At 37.4% G+C, this 17,508-nt stretch overlaps 1 long non-coding RNA gene across 6 annotated transcripts in view; it reads right to left on the reverse strand.

The window, feature by feature from the left end:
* Positions 1 to 5,891, reverse strand: part of LOC147916252 (uncharacterized) — a 49,133-nt gene extending 43,242 nt beyond the window's left edge. For all 6 annotated transcript variants that reach the window (XR_015553185.1, XR_015553183.1, XR_015553181.1 and 3 more), the window contains exon 1: positions 5,763 to 5,891. This is a non-coding gene — a long non-coding RNA (uncharacterized LOC147916252). The remainder of the gene's footprint in view (positions 1 to 5,762) is intronic.
* Between the last annotated feature and the right edge of the window lie 11,617 nt (positions 5,892 to 17,508).

Here is a 17,508-nt window from a genome sequence, read left to right on the forward strand (position 1 = left end):
TGAGCCTGTATTATTTGCCATGTATTTCATGTGTATTATGTGATTAAATCTACACACAACAACTCTTAGATATAAGTAGCATTATTCCCATTTTATAGAGAAGGAAAGTTGAGGCCCATAGAGGTTAAATGATCAAGGTGACAAAATTAGTTAAGTGGCAGGGTCAGGATGCAAAGCTATACTGATCTCTCTTGAAAGACCCATGTTCTTTCTCCTACAATCACCTGCCACTTAATTAGAATTAAGATGATAATGAAGAATTTGATATGAAAATCATCACCATTTGAAACCCATATAATTTGTCATACCATTCTAATTATAAATATAGTTATATCTAATAAATTTAACCAAAGTGGGGCCAAAAATGTCTGAAACAACTGAAGAAAATGCATACCCCAATTTTCAGCTGTTAAACCATAAGATACTTCCTAATTCACCTCATTTCTCAATGTCTCCCCAAATTCATTCTCATGGAAGAGAGTGTGAGCAGTAGGATTAAAGAAGGGACCTTCTACTTCAACAGAGTCCATAAGTGAAAACATTATAGAGTCAGAGATAGAATATTTTCTATGTCCTCAAACCACAGTTCATTCACTGGAACTGGCCAATGCCCTCTAAGGATTTTATTTCACTTTATTTTTCAACTGTGTGGATCTAAGTTTGAAAAACGTTACATGCATATCCCTTAACACATGGATGAAGATCCACGTTAATTAATACATGGTACTGGTCATACTCGTCCCACTCAGGTTGCCAGGGTCGCCAGATCTGACTCCATGTTAACCAGATGGCTCAGCTCTATTCCATTTCATGGACAGCACCCCTTACACTTAACTGCCTGGCAAACTCATGCCCTTACACAAGAGTGTAGACAGTAAAGCCCAAACCTGCGATCATTTGCTCAAATGCAAATGATGGTGAGTTAATCACACTGTCTTTATAAACAAAGAAGAGCACATCAATTTTCATAATATAATTTTCTATTTCCAATATGAACATCTCAGTAATCTTTAATCAAGTCATAATTTCTGAGTTCATTCCAGTCTCACGGGCCCTAGAACTGTGCTTCGGGGCAGAAAGAGAAAGACTGGGATAATGTGTTAGAGGACACAGGCAGCTACAGCAGCATATACCACTCTGGGCACCCCTGGCTCCTTGGTTCCCTCTCTTCCTACCTCCTCCTCTTCCCCAAAGATTGGGCTAGTGGCTTGGGTAACCTTCTGTTTCCCAATTTCCCTAACAATATTTTATCGGGAGCATGATACTCATTTTACTAATTGCTAATTAACCAAGACCAATCCCTTAAGAATCCTTGACAATGTAAGTAAAAAAAAAAATCTCACTTCCTCTTGCATGAAGTGTAGAACAAATGCCTTATGCCTTACTTCAATGTTGAGCTGAAGGTTATACATAAGAAATGTATATAACTCAGATGTCATGATGGCTTTCAAGTACTAAGGGAACAATTAAGATTCCCTGTTAAGAGTCCATGGCCTACTGAAAATTTCAGAACCTCTCTCTGGCATACAAAAGTGCTAACAATAGCTGAATTAAAGGTTACATACCCTCTAACCATAAGCTTTCAACAAATTATTGCGGAAATAAAGAACCACTGGTTAGGATATAAAACCTAAATAAACAAAGCAGATATTCACCTAGTTTAGTTTCTCTATCGAGTCAGTAAATATTATAAAGACGTCACCCTTTCTATTGGCTTTGGAAAGGGAAAAAAAGGTTTATGTAGTGCACTCAAAATATCCAATCAACTGTAAAGCTCTGTTCACTGGTAATATACGTGATAGTCATCAGTTATGAAATAAAAATTGAATTAAATTAAGCAAACCCCTCTATCTTGCAGGAAATATTTTGGACAGTACATAGTTGATCTAGGAATCAGATCAACAGAACCATATGGAGTGTCACCATGTTATTTAGGGTAGGAACCTGATTAAATTACATTGCTCCAATGTAGGGAGGTGAGAAGAGAACGAACATGGTAAAGACATATTTCATGAGAGATGTAATTCTAGGATTATTACATCTATCATCTAAATATATCCTCTCAACAAAGCAATGGGATATGTATGATTATTTCTTTCTGTTATTATTTGCAGGGTAAACTTAGTGATGTGGAGGAAATCTACTTTATCCAAAATTATTTTATTAATCAAGTTCCAGAAGTCCTCATCTACGAGGCAGTCCCATGGCATGGAACCAAGGGGTGATGTTTTGCAAAGTTCTAAGATATTTTATGACGTGGCTATAAAACACAATATTTACTTTCCAGATTATGCAACAAATTTTTAAAGCTCAGGTGAATGGCAAACAAAATATGCTTATGAATGTATTAACATTACCTGTATTAAATGATTTCTGAAATTTAAAAAATATAGTGACTGAATCTGATGGATATGTATAACCTTCCTAGGAAGAAGTTAAGAAAGCGCATGTTTGGATCCCCACTGTACCAAAAATAAAGACACGGAAAGTGTGTATGTCATCTAAAATAATGTCACGCTTTTCCTTTAACCCCTAAAATACTGAGATCAGGTAAATCTATGTGTACTTGGTCTACCCACATAGTCTACCTACCAGTTTGAGACACAGAAAAATGTTATTGGAAACAACCCAAAAATGGAAGACTCCCTGCTCTCAAGAAGCCTCTAATATAATTGAGTTCATTAACAAAACTAGCCCAAGTTTTCCTCATTCCTTAGTCATTCTTTGGAACGCACCCCAAGAGCTAAGACTATTGCTCTCGTTGCATTATAAGGAAGTGAACTTATGAGTCAGGTAAGTCTGTTAATTATAATGGCCAAACCTCCTTGAAATACTTCAGCAACTGAGTTGTGTGCTAGGTCAAATCGAAATCTCTCACAGAGGGAAGTATAATAGCAAAAACTTCAGTCATTTTATATTAATGGCCTTTTTCTAACCAGTTCCAAAAAAAAGGAAAGGAACCATTTCTATTACCGTGAATCTAGCAAGCAAACACCATGAACTTGCATTGCCAAGGAGAAGACATGATGAACTCCAGCTCAGAATCATATTGAATCAGGTTCAATTCAGGACATAAAATGAAATGAAAAGCCCAAACTAATTAGATTGTAATGAGCAGTTCATATGACTTATGTCGTTTTATCACGTGCAGTAGGTGCCGTATCCCTACAGTGAATGACTTCAAGCAAGTCATCAGCTTGTACTGTGTTCAAGAATGCTAATCAGAAGGAAAAGGGTCTTTTTATGACATGCTTGAAGAAAACAAGATTGATTGTAGCTTCTTGATCATAGCAGCGCCAGTAGAATGGCTTTATCTCTATTAAACTTCACTTGCATTTCTGGAAAACATGGAGTGTCCTAATGAGACAGGCAGAAATAAAGGAGTTCATTAGCACAAAATTGCTAAAGTTGAAATGTCATGTAACAAGTTGGGAGCTGATATTCTGAAGAATATTCAGAGTCTGGATCTGAAACTCAAATGTCAATAACGGGTACCATTTTGGTTTCCTCAGCCTCTGCTTCCCACATATCAGCTACCACATCAATGTTCAGCGAATTCCCGATTCTGAGGCCCAGAGCGACTTTACTTATATCATCAAATATCTAATAGCACCAAAAAAAAAAAAAAAATCTACAGTTGTCATAAGGTCCCAAAGTGATTTTCAGTGTACTATGGCCTTGAGGGAACTAGATTAAATTAAATAAAGAGAAACACAAACTAACAAAAGTAGCTCCGTTTTGTGTGTGCAAGTCATTTGTCAGTTTGCTCTTGATTAGTTACCTAACTTTCCTTTACTCTGCTTTGTATCTCTGGGATTACATTTCCTAGGCTCCTGTGCCAACTGGATTTTGATCGGTTTGGTCACGTGAGGCACAGGCAGAATCCTGGGAGAAGAAAAAGGACATGAGTCAGGGTCTTTTTTTCTGCTCTTTCTCTACTTTCACTTTCACCCTTGGCAATGATTCTATCTTCTCTTTGATTCTGGTTCAGCTGGAAAATCTCTTCCCTCAGTGGTCAAAGCTCCACTGGGAGAGTCACCACCCAGGTACTAGTTCCCCAAGGATGGTCCTTATCTCATCTCTGAGCTGTGAAAACAATATCTCCTTCTTGTGTTCTTCCAATCATTGCGGTGGTAGTGGCTTCCACTGTTTCTAATTTCTAGATTGCCTCACCGTCACCTTGTCAACACTTCCATCATCTATGTAACCAACTCCCTGTATTAAATTATCTCCATTTGAAATACCTAGAATGGTTTCTGTTTTCCTGCCTGGACTATGACTGATAGAATGGTTTTATTTAAAAAATTCCTTCTCAGGAATAGCATTCCCTTTGAAACTATCCTCATGAGAATATAATCAAGGGAAGAATAAAGAGGAAAGAAAAGAACCTCTGAAAGGAAAAGCTTTACTTAAAGCTCTTTATATGACAATTCACCCACAATACAGTTATTTCTTTGTGCATCTGTTGCAAGATTCTTTTAAAATGGTGACAATTAAGAGTACTTGAACATTTGAATATCTGCATACTTCTAACCTTCTGCAGATTTTTTCCAAATAATTTGTTCATATTCTACTTAATTGCCACTTAATTTGCTGCTAAAATTGTGTTTTTATACTCATGTTCAACACTATACCTTTGATATTTTTGATGCAACATACTAAATTTTGTTAGCAGTATCTTGGTAAAATAAAATAATTGCAGAATAGGTTTCAAAGTCAAAAATGAAAGGGGACTGGATTTTATGACTTTATGGCTACAGGACGTATTTCGGTTAAAAAAAGATATATTTTGGTGTCCTCGGAAAAGAAAGACATTACCCCTTCTCCATTTTTTTCCAGCCCATCTCCTATTAGAAAAACTTAAACCAATAAGAGAAGACTCATTTGTGATTTAAAAAGAAAAGAACTGGGTAAATATTTAGCCTATCCCTAATTATCCTCTCTAATACTGAATATTTACATTTCCACATAGTTGGAATTACCTCTCAGTGATTTGGCAAGTATAAATTATCCTTGCCCTCAAGAATCCCAGGTTCCACAAGCAGAACATCAATAGTTGGCATTTTTAAAAATCTGCAGTTTTATTATTAACAATTAATACTAGTTTTAAACATGAATACTCTGACTTGCTGTTACTGAAGTTACTTTATATTTACATTAAATAATATTAATACAGAAGACCCTTCATTGCTTGCTGACGCCAAAGTTATCATAGCCCCAAAACAAAAGACTATTTTGAAATACTCTCACCAAAATTCATTTAATACATCAGAAGTGCCCAACAGAGGGCTATCATGGCAAATTGCCCACGGTTTTTAAGTAGTGAAGATACAGGCACCTCATTATTAATATGGAAGCTTGGCTAACAAACCATGGCTCATCTGACTCATCCGACTCCATTTTGATAATAAATCGAGTAAGCTCCATGATTAGCTATTCCCAGATTAACTTCTGCTCATCACCTCTCTTCACTCCAGCATATTATAAATGCCCAGATAACATTTTGAATTTAAACCATGCCTTACAAAATCAACCTGAGGAGATGGACCTGATCCACAGGGTTTTATCTCTGGGACTAGAAAGATCCAAGAAAGATTAGAACCACTTGCAATAAAAGCCCCAGCCTCAAAGAAGCTGAACGATTTAACTAGCAGTCCAGATGATTTCCCTCTGAAAATGGGTGAGCATTTTAGTTTGCTAGGGCTGCCATAACAAAATACCACAGACTGGATGCCTTAGACAACAGAAATTTATTTTCTCACAGTTCTGGAGACGAGAGATCCAAGATCAAGACGTCAGCAGATTTGGTTTCCTCCAAGGCCTCGCTCCTCGGCTTGTAGATGGCCACCTTTTTGCTGTGTCCACAAATGGTTTTTTCTCTGTGGGCATCCGTACCTCGTGTCTCTCAGTGTTCCCACACTTCCTCTTCTTATAAGGACTTCAGTCAGATTGGATTAGGGCCCACCCTAACAATCCAGTTTTGACTTAATTACCTCTTTAAAGACTGTATCTCCAAATGAGTCACATTCTGAAGAATGGGGATTAGAGCGTCAACATATGAATGTGGGGGGAGGGGGGGTACAATTCAATTCATAACAATGAGGCTGGAGAAATTTGTCTTTGTTGGCCCCATACTTTCCTTTCTGCAAACCGTTCCGCCCTTGGGGGTTCACTCACCCAATATCTTCATTCTTAAAGATCCTTTACTCTTCAGTTCTATCCTAACTCCTTAGAATAGGATGTGAAAATCTCATGTTACACTGTGATTTAAATGACAACTAAGTCTTATGTATTAACTTTTTCAAGTATATTTGCTATAAAATAGGAATTGAGCATTAATCAAAAAGAATAAAATAGGCTTTGTGAAATTGCAGGCACCGGCAAGCCAAACCAAGGTGGTATTTTGTATCTTTCCATAGCCTTTGAAATCACATCACGTGTGGAACCATCTCAGTCACCTACTTGTAAAGTCAGTTTTAGTCCTTGCCCTTCTATACTAGCTATCATCCTTATCATTCAAGCCCACCTGACGTTTTCTTTATTATTTTACATTTATTGAGTGCCAGTGGGATGCTATATCCAAAGAAGCTGCTAAAAGTTGGTAACTAGTACTTGAATACAAATCTCCAACCCAGAGCTGCTAGAAATTCTGTTTATGATTCAATAAATGAGTTTTTTTGACTATCGCCCAAACTGTGCCCCAGCATGACCCGGGTGGACTAATCTTGCTAGGGGTACCATTTTTGGATGTCGTAAATCTAAGCTTCTGGCTATTTCTAGTCATTAAACATCCCATGGAACTTTTCATAACACTAAGGATTTTTAATCCCCAGCTTCTGGCCAAATTCCAACTGGTATAATTACATTGTGCTTATTGTACCTAAATTCTCACACAGAAGTATGAGAGACTCTTTTGTTGTATCATCTCCACAATTAAACTGTAATCTATGGAGTGTGCTGTATAGTTTTTAACACGTGAGAATGCAAGTGTATCTAAATCTATAAGTTGTATTATGAGTCAAACTCAATTCAGCCATTACCTATTTCTTCAGGGTCTTTGAAATAATTTGCATACTAAAATGCAGTCGATAAGTGCTAAATTTTATGTTGTCTTAAATCACAGGGAGTAGAAGCCAGGAGTTCACCATAAGAGCCTCTTTCCCTAACAACGGGAAAATAGATCCTGTTTGCCTGAATTTCATTATTGTTCACATGATTGTTTGGGAATTCGGTTTCAACTCAGAAACACACAAAATGTTACAGGCAACTTGAATTCATTAGGTTCTTTTGATTACATGGGACGTTAAGAGGAATGAAAGCCTGGTCTTCTAACACACCATACCCACATTAGTGAAGTTTTCAGTTTATAGTTATAGGGAGAAAAGAATACCAATTTTTCAAATGTCTGGTCACCTAACTTTCAAAAGATAAACAAAATGGTCTCACTGAGGAGTTCCTAAAACCTAAAAGGCCTTTAAATGGGCCAAGAGGAACAGCTGCTCTTGCCAGAGGAGGGTCTGGCAGACATCTAGTCTCAAGGTCAAGGGATGGGATGGAGAACCAAAAACACTGGCACCAGTCAAGGACAGCAGTGGAGGGCACTGTGATGGAGACTGCTAGCTTTTGCCAGTCTCAGCTTCACAGATAAAAAGGACTCAAGTTGTTCCCATAAAACAGTAATGGAAGGTACAGTGGAGCCAAGTGAGAGGGCTTTTGTTCTCCTTACTATTCAGGTGACCTAGCATCTCTTGGACAGTATGGGTCAATAACTGATCCTTTTCAGCAGGGGGATAGGAAATGTCCCTTACAAAACACCTAGACTTATTCTCTGATTGTTATTCCTATGCAGATGACTTCAGGATGTTCATGTGTCCAACCAGCTGTCCCAGGTGAGGCCTACATCTGCGTGGCCCACTAGGATGGAGAAGTCAAACCAGTGGAAAAGCACCTCCAAGAGAAAATATAATGGTGTCTCCTTGTAACCATTTTTAACTCTTACATCAAGAACACAGAACTTATGTATCCAACCTGCATCCCTTTACTACATGTGGAGCCTTGATTCTCTTCAGGTACAGGGACAATGAGAAACAGAAATTCTGGAGCCTTAAAATTTGGTTCATTTACAAATTTATTTTTCTCCTACTTAATTTTGTTTTATTACTATCAAAATAATATTCCTACATGACTAAACAGAACTCTAAATGGAATAAATCTCCAAATATTGATTGAACAGATTTCCTTCTGGTCAATAAGACAGTAAACAGCATGTCTCACCAAATTCAGAGGTAAGAGAGACTTGATCTAAACTAAGATAGCTTAGGAAAACAGAGATACAAATCTTTAAAGAATCAGTATATATTTGGTATTTTATTGTACATTTAATTCCAAGAATTTTCATCCTTCTCAAGAAAATATAACAAACTGTAAAACTATGAAAATGTATTTAGTGAAAGCCTAAGAGTTATACTCTCATTTAAGCTGTTTCCACTTTTTCCTCTTTTCAAATTTTGAAGCACTGTCTTTAAAACTGTTACATACCCAGAAGGGTTGGCAGAATTAGGACTAGAATAAAATAGGATACGATTTGTAAAATCATCTTCATATATTTGAATAAGGTATGCTTCCCCCTCTCAAAGTTACTCTGTAAAATGGCTCTTATAGCAGTTGTTAACACCATAGTGTGAATATGAGGCAATGTGCTATCTCCCTCAGTAATATTTGCATTTTGGATCTCATTTCTAATTGTGAAATGAAATAATCTGTTCCAGATAAAAGAATTTTAAGTTTAAGCCCAGAAATTATTTTTGAGCTCTATTTGATCACCTTTTTTGGGTAGCTTGAAGGGGAGACTCACAGAAAGTAGTTTTTCTTGAGAGAATATTCTCTTCCTGCCAATTTTGCTTTACAAAACTACATTGTTTTACATTATGTATGTTAATCAATGCACTTGGAGGCTGTAGGGAGCTGGAAGGACTTAGAGCTGGAAGGACTTTAAAGTTTGTCTAATCCAATCCCCTCATCCGGAGATTTTAAAATAATAAATCTACAGCTGTCTTTAAAATAATCTTTGATACAAACAACTCACTGCTTCATAATGATCTTCCTCTGTGTGAATCTCCATCAGTGACCTGATTAGTAACTGTTGCTAGTGTAGGTGTCTTTATATCTAGGCGTGTCCATTTGCACAAGCCCAGAGATACAGTCCTTGAAGTGATGCTACGAAACCACTCATATGGATTATGTGCTGTGAGTTGATTTCTCCGGTGGGTGGTAGATTTGCTTTAAGCAATGCATGATCTCTAATCTCATCTCCTTATTGGCCAGTAGTAAACATGTGTGCAACATCAGGCTGGAGTCAGGGATTAAACTGTGACCCTTGAAAGAGAGAAGTTGACAGGCCCACATGGGGAAGAACTCCTGATCTGAGCTTCATTAGCACAGTGCTCTAACCAAGGAGCTAACCAGCCACAGATACACACAAATAGCCACACACCCATTTTAAGATGAAATCGCTTAGCTATCATTGGCCCACTTTTCAGCAAATGAATGTTAACGCATTATCAAGTTTCCCAGCAATTATTCAAATCATTAAAGTGTACTAGATTTCTCTTTTTCTGTTACTGAAGAGTGAGTTGAGTTGTTGACTGGTGATGTGAATGAGTAACCTAAGGCGTGGGGTGGAATTTATTCCTATTATTAATAACAGACTTCATGTAGGCCCTGGCATGATCTACAAGGCTTAACACTCCAAAGCTAGAGATCACAATTTACCCATGACATGATGGAATTTGTTTTTTAATGAGTGTATTTCATCTTAACTCATGTTGTCATGTGGAGCCATGATGTCACCTAAATGTAGTTAAGTCATAAAAGGTGCCGTATTCTCCTACTAAAATATTATTAGCATTTTACTAGGCTCCTGTATCCTACAATAAGATGCAAACAGAGAATCCAGATTTCTACCTTTCTCCTTTTCTATGATAGAAATGAACTTAGTATGCTTTTAAGAAAAGACTACAATTGTATGATTACATAACAAAGACAATATTGTTCAGGATTTTGAGTGCAGAAATTCAGAAAATAAAATGGAAGCAACAAATAAATGTCTGAATACTAAAGAGCTTAAAATTTATCTACTTTATTTATAAATCACATGTGTTGAGTAAGAATATATCTTGAGGAGATACATGTAAGATCATCCCCAACTCTTAGTTTAGGACACTGGTGTCCCAATTTTTGTCGTTGTATTCAATTACAGTGCATTTCCCAAAAGGGACATATTAAGCCATATAGCACACAACATACAAGGAAGATGCCAGTAGTTTGCTAGAGATCCAGAAGCCCATAGCTATCTCACGAGGTCTGACCCAAAGCAGCCCTGAACAGGGCACTATATCATTTGATGAGGGTAGGACTGCTCCAAGACCTTCAGCAAGCTTCAAGCCCACAGAAAAGTGACCCAAATCTTCATTGCAGTAGATCTTTCTAGAGAGAAACCGATGCCAACTAATCATTCTGGAGGATAATTCCTGTGCTCTAGAAGATCCACCGTGCTCTGAGTCACTGGTGACAGCAGGCATCACAATGCTGGACTCCTTGTTACCAGACGGTCTAGAACACAATCTTACATGTAGTGAGTGCTTGGCAAAATTTGTTTATTTAAGAATATTGCATATTTAACAACTTAGTTGACATTATCACCATCTTCATTCACTTTTATTCCAAATGCACCAAGAGCCCAGCAGGAGCTGATCTCTTAGTACTTAATTAGTTTCCTGAGTCTATAAATAAGAGTGAGTCGTATAGCAAGCTTGGAAGCAGAAAGCAGATCTATTTGGGCTAGTATGCTAAATCTAGCTGATGGTTAATTGAATCCGTCCTCAGTATAAGCTGGGGGAAAGAGCTAAGTTCAACAGGTATGAAAAATACGGGCCAAGGATATTCAACAGCTTTCGATGTCCCTTGAATTCATTTCTATCAACGCAGCTTCATTATTTATAACTATTTGTTATAAGACTAGTCTCCAGATCCAAAAGGAGTGACTTTTAGCAGAAACAGAACAATACTAATGCCCATCAATTCATAACTAAAATCTGACCACTAAGCAAAATATGTTAGTTAATTTGTTTGCCATGCCCAATTTTAGCTGAAATTGTCCTGTTCACAGTTCCCTGCATGGGAAATTGCATTAGATTGTTTTGTGCGTGAGGATGTCCACTGATTCAGCCATCAGTGAAGACCATTGGCCAAGAAGGAACCAATAAATTATTTTCTCCTACATTTTTTCTAGGAAATGCATTCAGATGGTAGTGGTTGCTAGATCTGATGGATTGTGAATGGAGTCAGGATCAGTGACCATGCTGGGTCATGCCCAAAATAGCTAAGCTGAGAAACCCTCTCAAGAAGAGCCTGCTCTACTTTGAGTGGAGGTTTTCATGAAATCAAAATGCCTTGAAGAGAAAAGCAGTCCCCATAGCTTCCAGTGTCTAATCCCAGAAGCACTCAAACTCCTAAAAAAGAAAATCTTTCAGGCTAATTAAATGATAAAGGCCTTATATGTGGAGAGATAAAGATGAGTTTTGAAATTCAGGAAGAAATTAAATCCAAAAATCTAAAAAATTAAATTAATTTAGTGTTTCCCTTAAATAAACACATGAATGGATGTAATGTGATAACCACAGAGTACGCCAGCAATAATGATAACACCAAAGAAAATCAACATCTAATTTCGTAAAAGTTATTTGGGTGTTTAATTTATGTAAAAGTGTAATTTAGGTAAAAAAATTTAATTTATGTAAAAGTTACATAAAAAATAATTTATGTAACTATCTGTTAGTCCACTTCATCCTGCCCTGTAGTTTATTGGGCAACTAAAACTTCAGTGCCAAAATACTAGCCAACAGGATCTGGAATAACATTTGCAAATGTGCCAAGTTCTCCAAAACTTCTACACAGGAAAAACTTGTAAGGATAGGCATAGAAAACTATGCATTAAACTAAAAGCAGCCTTGTAAGTAATTACATTCCCACTTGCTCAGGGTGATAAATTACATTTGCTCATGCTTTTTATACTTTTTCTATGACTTATGAGAAGATTATAGGTAATCTTTTTGTTTCCATTGATACTAGTAAAGTTGCATCCAGGCCATACACGTCAGCCTGGAATAAAACAACTTTGAGTGTGATTTGGAGCCAAAACAGGTGGTGCGAGAATGTAGCAGCTAAGATGTTAGAAGATATGAAAAATCAGGAGAGCATGGGGTGGGTGAGTAGAGTAGAGAATCACTGAAGACCAGTTCATGCCACTGGTAGTGCAGCTGTGTGAAATAAAACTCAAGTGTGATCAAAATTGCAGTTGACGACTTGAAGACAAATGAAGGGCCAAGAGACAGACAGCTCATTGAGAAAGCTTGGCACCCACGAGTGTAGCCAGAGCCTTGTGCAAGGAAAATAGAATGCAGATGGGGAGAAAAGCAGCTGAGACATAGTAAGAGGACTGTAAACATCAAATCCATCAGATGAACTTCAAGGCATTGTAGTGGGCATGAGGCTATGGCTGTTGGGTTCAGAACTGGTCTTCTGGGAATCAAGCAAGGTTCCCACCATCCTCAGCATAACCATTACTTTCTTTCACAGTTCACATACCAGTGACCTTCTTTTCACCACCTTCCCAGTTAACTTGCAATTTGCTCCAACACTACCATCTAAAACTCAATCATCCCAGGCCAAAGGTCCTTTGTGGCCATGTATTCTTGCATAGTGATCATGGAGCTATCAATCTCCCAAACAAAGGATCATTTTCAACAAATCACCAAAATATACATTCTGTTGATATTTCTCTACCAATTCACAATTTTTTTGGAGGAGGTCATCTCTCCGTTGCTAGGACCTCTACCTTAGTCCATACCTTCATTCTGTCTAGTCTTGGACTGGCAAAGTCATATGTACTCAGTCTATTTTTTTAATGTAAAGCTGTTCCAATGACTTCCCAAGAGTTTTTTCCCTTTTAGAATTTTAAAATTTAAAGAGTTTTTTGTGGACAGCTAGTACAACTTTCCTCTCCTGTAGGAAATCTTGATCAGTCAGACTCAATCTTACTGTCAACTGTGGGAGACGAATTTCTAGAAAGTTGTTTTATAATATTGATTCACAAATAATTCTATTTGTCTATACTTCTATTTGTTGGAGAAACACACATAACACCTCTTTCTCGTAATAGTCTTTTATATATGTAAAGATGACAGTCCTTTCTTTAATCTTCTCTTCTACAGGTTAAATTATCCTGGTTCCTTCTCTCATTTAACTTGTCCATAATTTTCACTATGCTAGCCATCTTCTTCTGCACACACTCCATTCTGCCAATGCTCCTCTTCAAATGTGCTACCCAGACACAATATCCTGGTATAGGCAGGTATAGTCTCAATACTGAGAACCAGGAGATTGCAATTTCCCTGAAAAAATAGGTGTAGCTATTATAGCTTACTAAGATCTTGCTAGCTTTTTAATAGCTACAGTATACTCTAGGCTCACATTGAGTATGTCATCAACTAAAACCTCCAACTCTTTTTTCTTTTCTACATCATCAATACCTGTTATTTTTAATCTTCTGAAGATAACCATGTGGTTGAAGGAGGATTATGACAGTGTTCAAATATGACCCAAAAGAATAATGCAAAATCAATAGATGGACTTGTGCTGAACCCCAAAATTTAATTAATGACGGTCATCTTTTACCAAAGAATGCTAGATATCATTTGTTCAGCTTGTTTCCATCTTAATGGGGGCAAAGACAGTCCAGGAATTGGGGGAGAGGTAGAATGGCATGAGCACAGTGCAGGTGATAGGGATGTATCCGACAAATGGCAAGATTTTCAGTTGGATAGAATAAAACCATAAGGATTAGTAGGAAATGTCTGGAAAGCTAAACTTTGCCTTTATTCAGTAGGCCTTGGAGAGAAGATGATATTTGAGCAATTCAGTGATATAATAAGATAACTAATATTCATATAGCAAATAGATATTTTAAAGTAAATTCTTACAGATATTGTCTCCTTTAATCAGAACTCTGTTCTAGAAAGAGTGGTCCAATGGTGACAGGAAAGATGGAGTCAGGGCAGGTACAGGAAGAATCCAGAATCAGGAGAGGCCATCTGAGCTAACAAGGTTTTCAACAAAGAGAGAGTGAAGCCTTTAACCAGAAGAGTGGTGGCTAGAATAAAGAAAAAGAAAATCAAAAGGTAATTGACAATGAAGAAGAAGTAGCTGGATTTGGTCACTAACTGGATGTTGAAGCAACAAGGTAAAAGAAATCAATCATGACCACATAATTTTAATCTCAGTAACTAGGAAAATGGTATTTATCTTAATAATAGTATAGGGAAAACAGCAAAAGAAGCTGGGACTTTTTTTATGGAGTTGGAAAATGATGGATTGTTTTTGGACATAGGATTCTAGGCAGATTCTAAAACATGGATTCTAGCACAAAAAGGAAAATGAAGAAACAGAAATTGGGCAGTTATTATCAGCATTTTGAATAAAGTCAAGGCTAAAAGAGCAACAAGGGTGACTAGTTGCTTAGGCTCAGAGCATTGGGCTAGAGATTCCAAAATTTCTGCCCAAGGTTAGGATCATCTCTGGAATCTGGGCAGAGGCTTCTATTGGCTGAAGCTATAAAGACCTTTTGGATTGCAGAGACTGAATTTGACAATGAGAATGCGTAGGAGTATCTTCGGGAATAATAGCTTCAACCAGGATATATGGTAGCTGGTGTGAAAGTCAAATTGCAAGGCGTAAAGGAATGAGTGAGTGAAGAAGAATGTCACGCATGGAAGCAACTAACTCTAAAGGAATTTTGCACTAAAAGAGCAGGTGGGGGGCGGGGGAAGCAGAGAGAGAGGAAAAAAACAGAAGTTGAGGGAAGTAGTAAAGTCCAGAGAAAGTTTTTGGTCTGTATCTCTAGGTGATGGAAATAAAAACATCTGTAAACAGAGAGAAGGAACCAGTGGAAAACGGAAGCATTCATGAAATTTTGGGGTCCCAAAGTGGAAGGAAAGGATATAGAGGCACACAAACTGTGTCTAGGCCAAGAGCCCATTTGAAGTTGCATCCTCTCAGAGGAGGCCCAGGGCAGTCAGAGTGTTAGACTAAGAGTCCAAAGGCCAGCGTATTGGTCCTAATTCTACCCCCTTAGCCTGAAGGACTGAGACAAAAAAGGGAAGGGCCATTTTATTGGGAGACTAGGGCAAGTGCATGATCCGTGAAAGGCCTGGGGAGTGTGAGTCTTTGGTTCAAAGGGGATTAGGGGAAGACTGAGGTTTGGAAGATGTGGTCAAGGAAAGGAAACAAGTGTAAAGAATTGAAGGGGGTCATAGCGAAAAGTTAAATACAAAAGACAAAGCAAAATGCAAAGAAAATTTCTGAAATGATAGCTTAAAAAATTGTGTTTTCTGGCAAATTAATTTTGTGTGATTTATACATTTTGACTCTTTTGCCACTTATATGTGTTATTAGTTAAACCAAAATATTGAATAAAAATAAAGTAGTAATAAAACACAAACAGAGAGGCATTAGAAAGCAAGTGGCTCAGAAGATGACTGGGCCCCTTGAGTCCTCCTCTTAAAGAAGGAAAGTCTAGGTCCCTGGAGATGCAGAGGCCAAGGGCCCTTACCCTGTACTGGGCACGTCCGCCTTCCTCATAAATTTGAAGAGGCATTCGCAAGTATTTTTAGTGCTGATGATAGGATAACCATATAACTAAGCCTAGTGAAAACCATCATCTAGATTCATGAGCAATTGCCCCAATTATCCTAACTTACAGAACACTTACTCAAGTGCCAGGCACCGCTCAACACTATCTTATTTAATCCCCACCATAAGACCCTAGGAGAAAGGGCTGCGATTTTGCACATTTTACAGATGAACCAAAGTACAGAGTTATAATGTCACTTGCCTAAAGTCACTAAGCAAGGCAGTGGCAGAGCCAAGACTGACTCCCTAGCACATGCGTTTAACTGTCATATTATAGAGAAATTTCAAAATAGAGGCAAATTCTCAGCAAATGGTTTTATGTTTTTTCACTCAAAAGAAAATGCATGAATCATAATTTTTTTCTTGTACTATTTCACTTTGTTCAATTCTACAGCCCATCCTTCTCTGAATAAGTTCTGATATGCACTTGTGGTTTTAGAATCCTCCCTGGAAGAATGCGTTTGGGGGTCCAAGGTGGAAAAATTAAAATAAGATGGTAACTTCAAAACGTTGAACAAAGTTGTATAAAATCTCAGTGTTTTGAGATAGCAAATATTGAAAAACTTAGCAATAAAGTCCTAAAAATGTAATTGCAGCTTGGTAACACTATTAAATATGTATACTGTGGTCTTTTTGACAGTTGTATTAATCCTTTTACAAAGCCTTCAGAAGTTCCATCAGAGAAGTATGGATGCTGTTTTGATCTATTTATTACTCTTAAGTGTTCAGAGGACTGTCCCTATTTTCTAATTAACACTTTTAAAGATAAAAAGCCATGTATTAAATCAATCTGAATGATGGTTGTTTGTGAATCCCACAAGATAAGGCAATTTGCATGTTCACTTTGTACTTACAAACTAAATCTGCACATCTCCAAAGCAGCCCCTTATAATGTAAACCTTTTGTGAGTATTTGTAACTTGAAAGAAAGTTTGGCCTACTACAGAAGCACTGCCAATTATCTAAAGGGCTTCGTTACCAAACGTGATTAAGATAACAAAGATATTGGTTATTTCATATTGTTTGCTATAGAATTTGAGAAAATAACTTTTAAAACACTCAGGATTATAGATTATTACCTTTTTATGAGGAACTAACACAATTCATTTCCCCCAACAGTCAAATGCTTTCAAAACTAGCCAGTTGCCACTCACTTGGGGTAAAATTCCTTTGATATGAATTAGATTGCTTGCTGATGAAATGCACCTTTCAGCGACCTGTTTGAGTTTCAGCTGATGCTGTAGCACACTTCATGATGTGAATTCCAGCATTAGTGCTACATCACAGTGGTGATTTATTATTGGATTTTCAGTACTGATGAGTCAGTGCTGTAAGATGTTTACCAAGTTAGACTTTCAAGAACAATGGCACTGCTCTCATTAAATAGAAGCCTTTGTTCTCGATACAGGCTATCATTTCCACGTGGTTATGGTGTGGTGTGTTCACACGTGGGGCACTCATCAGATAGGGTTCCTTTGCTTTTGCAGGATCTGTCTTCCTTGGGCTTTATGTGCTCAATCAACTTTGAAACCGTGTGTAAAAGCCCCAGTCTTCAAAATTCAAAAAAGGATCCTTTTTCTTTTCTAAACAGTTCAACCTGTGCTTTCGCTTTGCCAAATAAGTCATGAAACCAGAAATATCATGTTGGCTAGCAAAAATGGTATCAGATTTTTTTTTCTAAACAAAATAAAAACCAATGCCTTACATCAATTGACCTCTCTTGAATGGCTCTATAAAAGGTAAGATCTGAAAAAAGGTATTG

The sequence above is a fragment of the Ceratotherium simum genome, chromosome 9, assembly GCF_057802395.1.
Source record: "Ceratotherium simum simum isolate JZ-2026a chromosome 9, ASM5780239v1, whole genome shotgun sequence".
Lineage (NCBI taxonomy): Eukaryota > Metazoa > Chordata > Mammalia > Perissodactyla > Rhinocerotidae > Ceratotherium > Ceratotherium simum.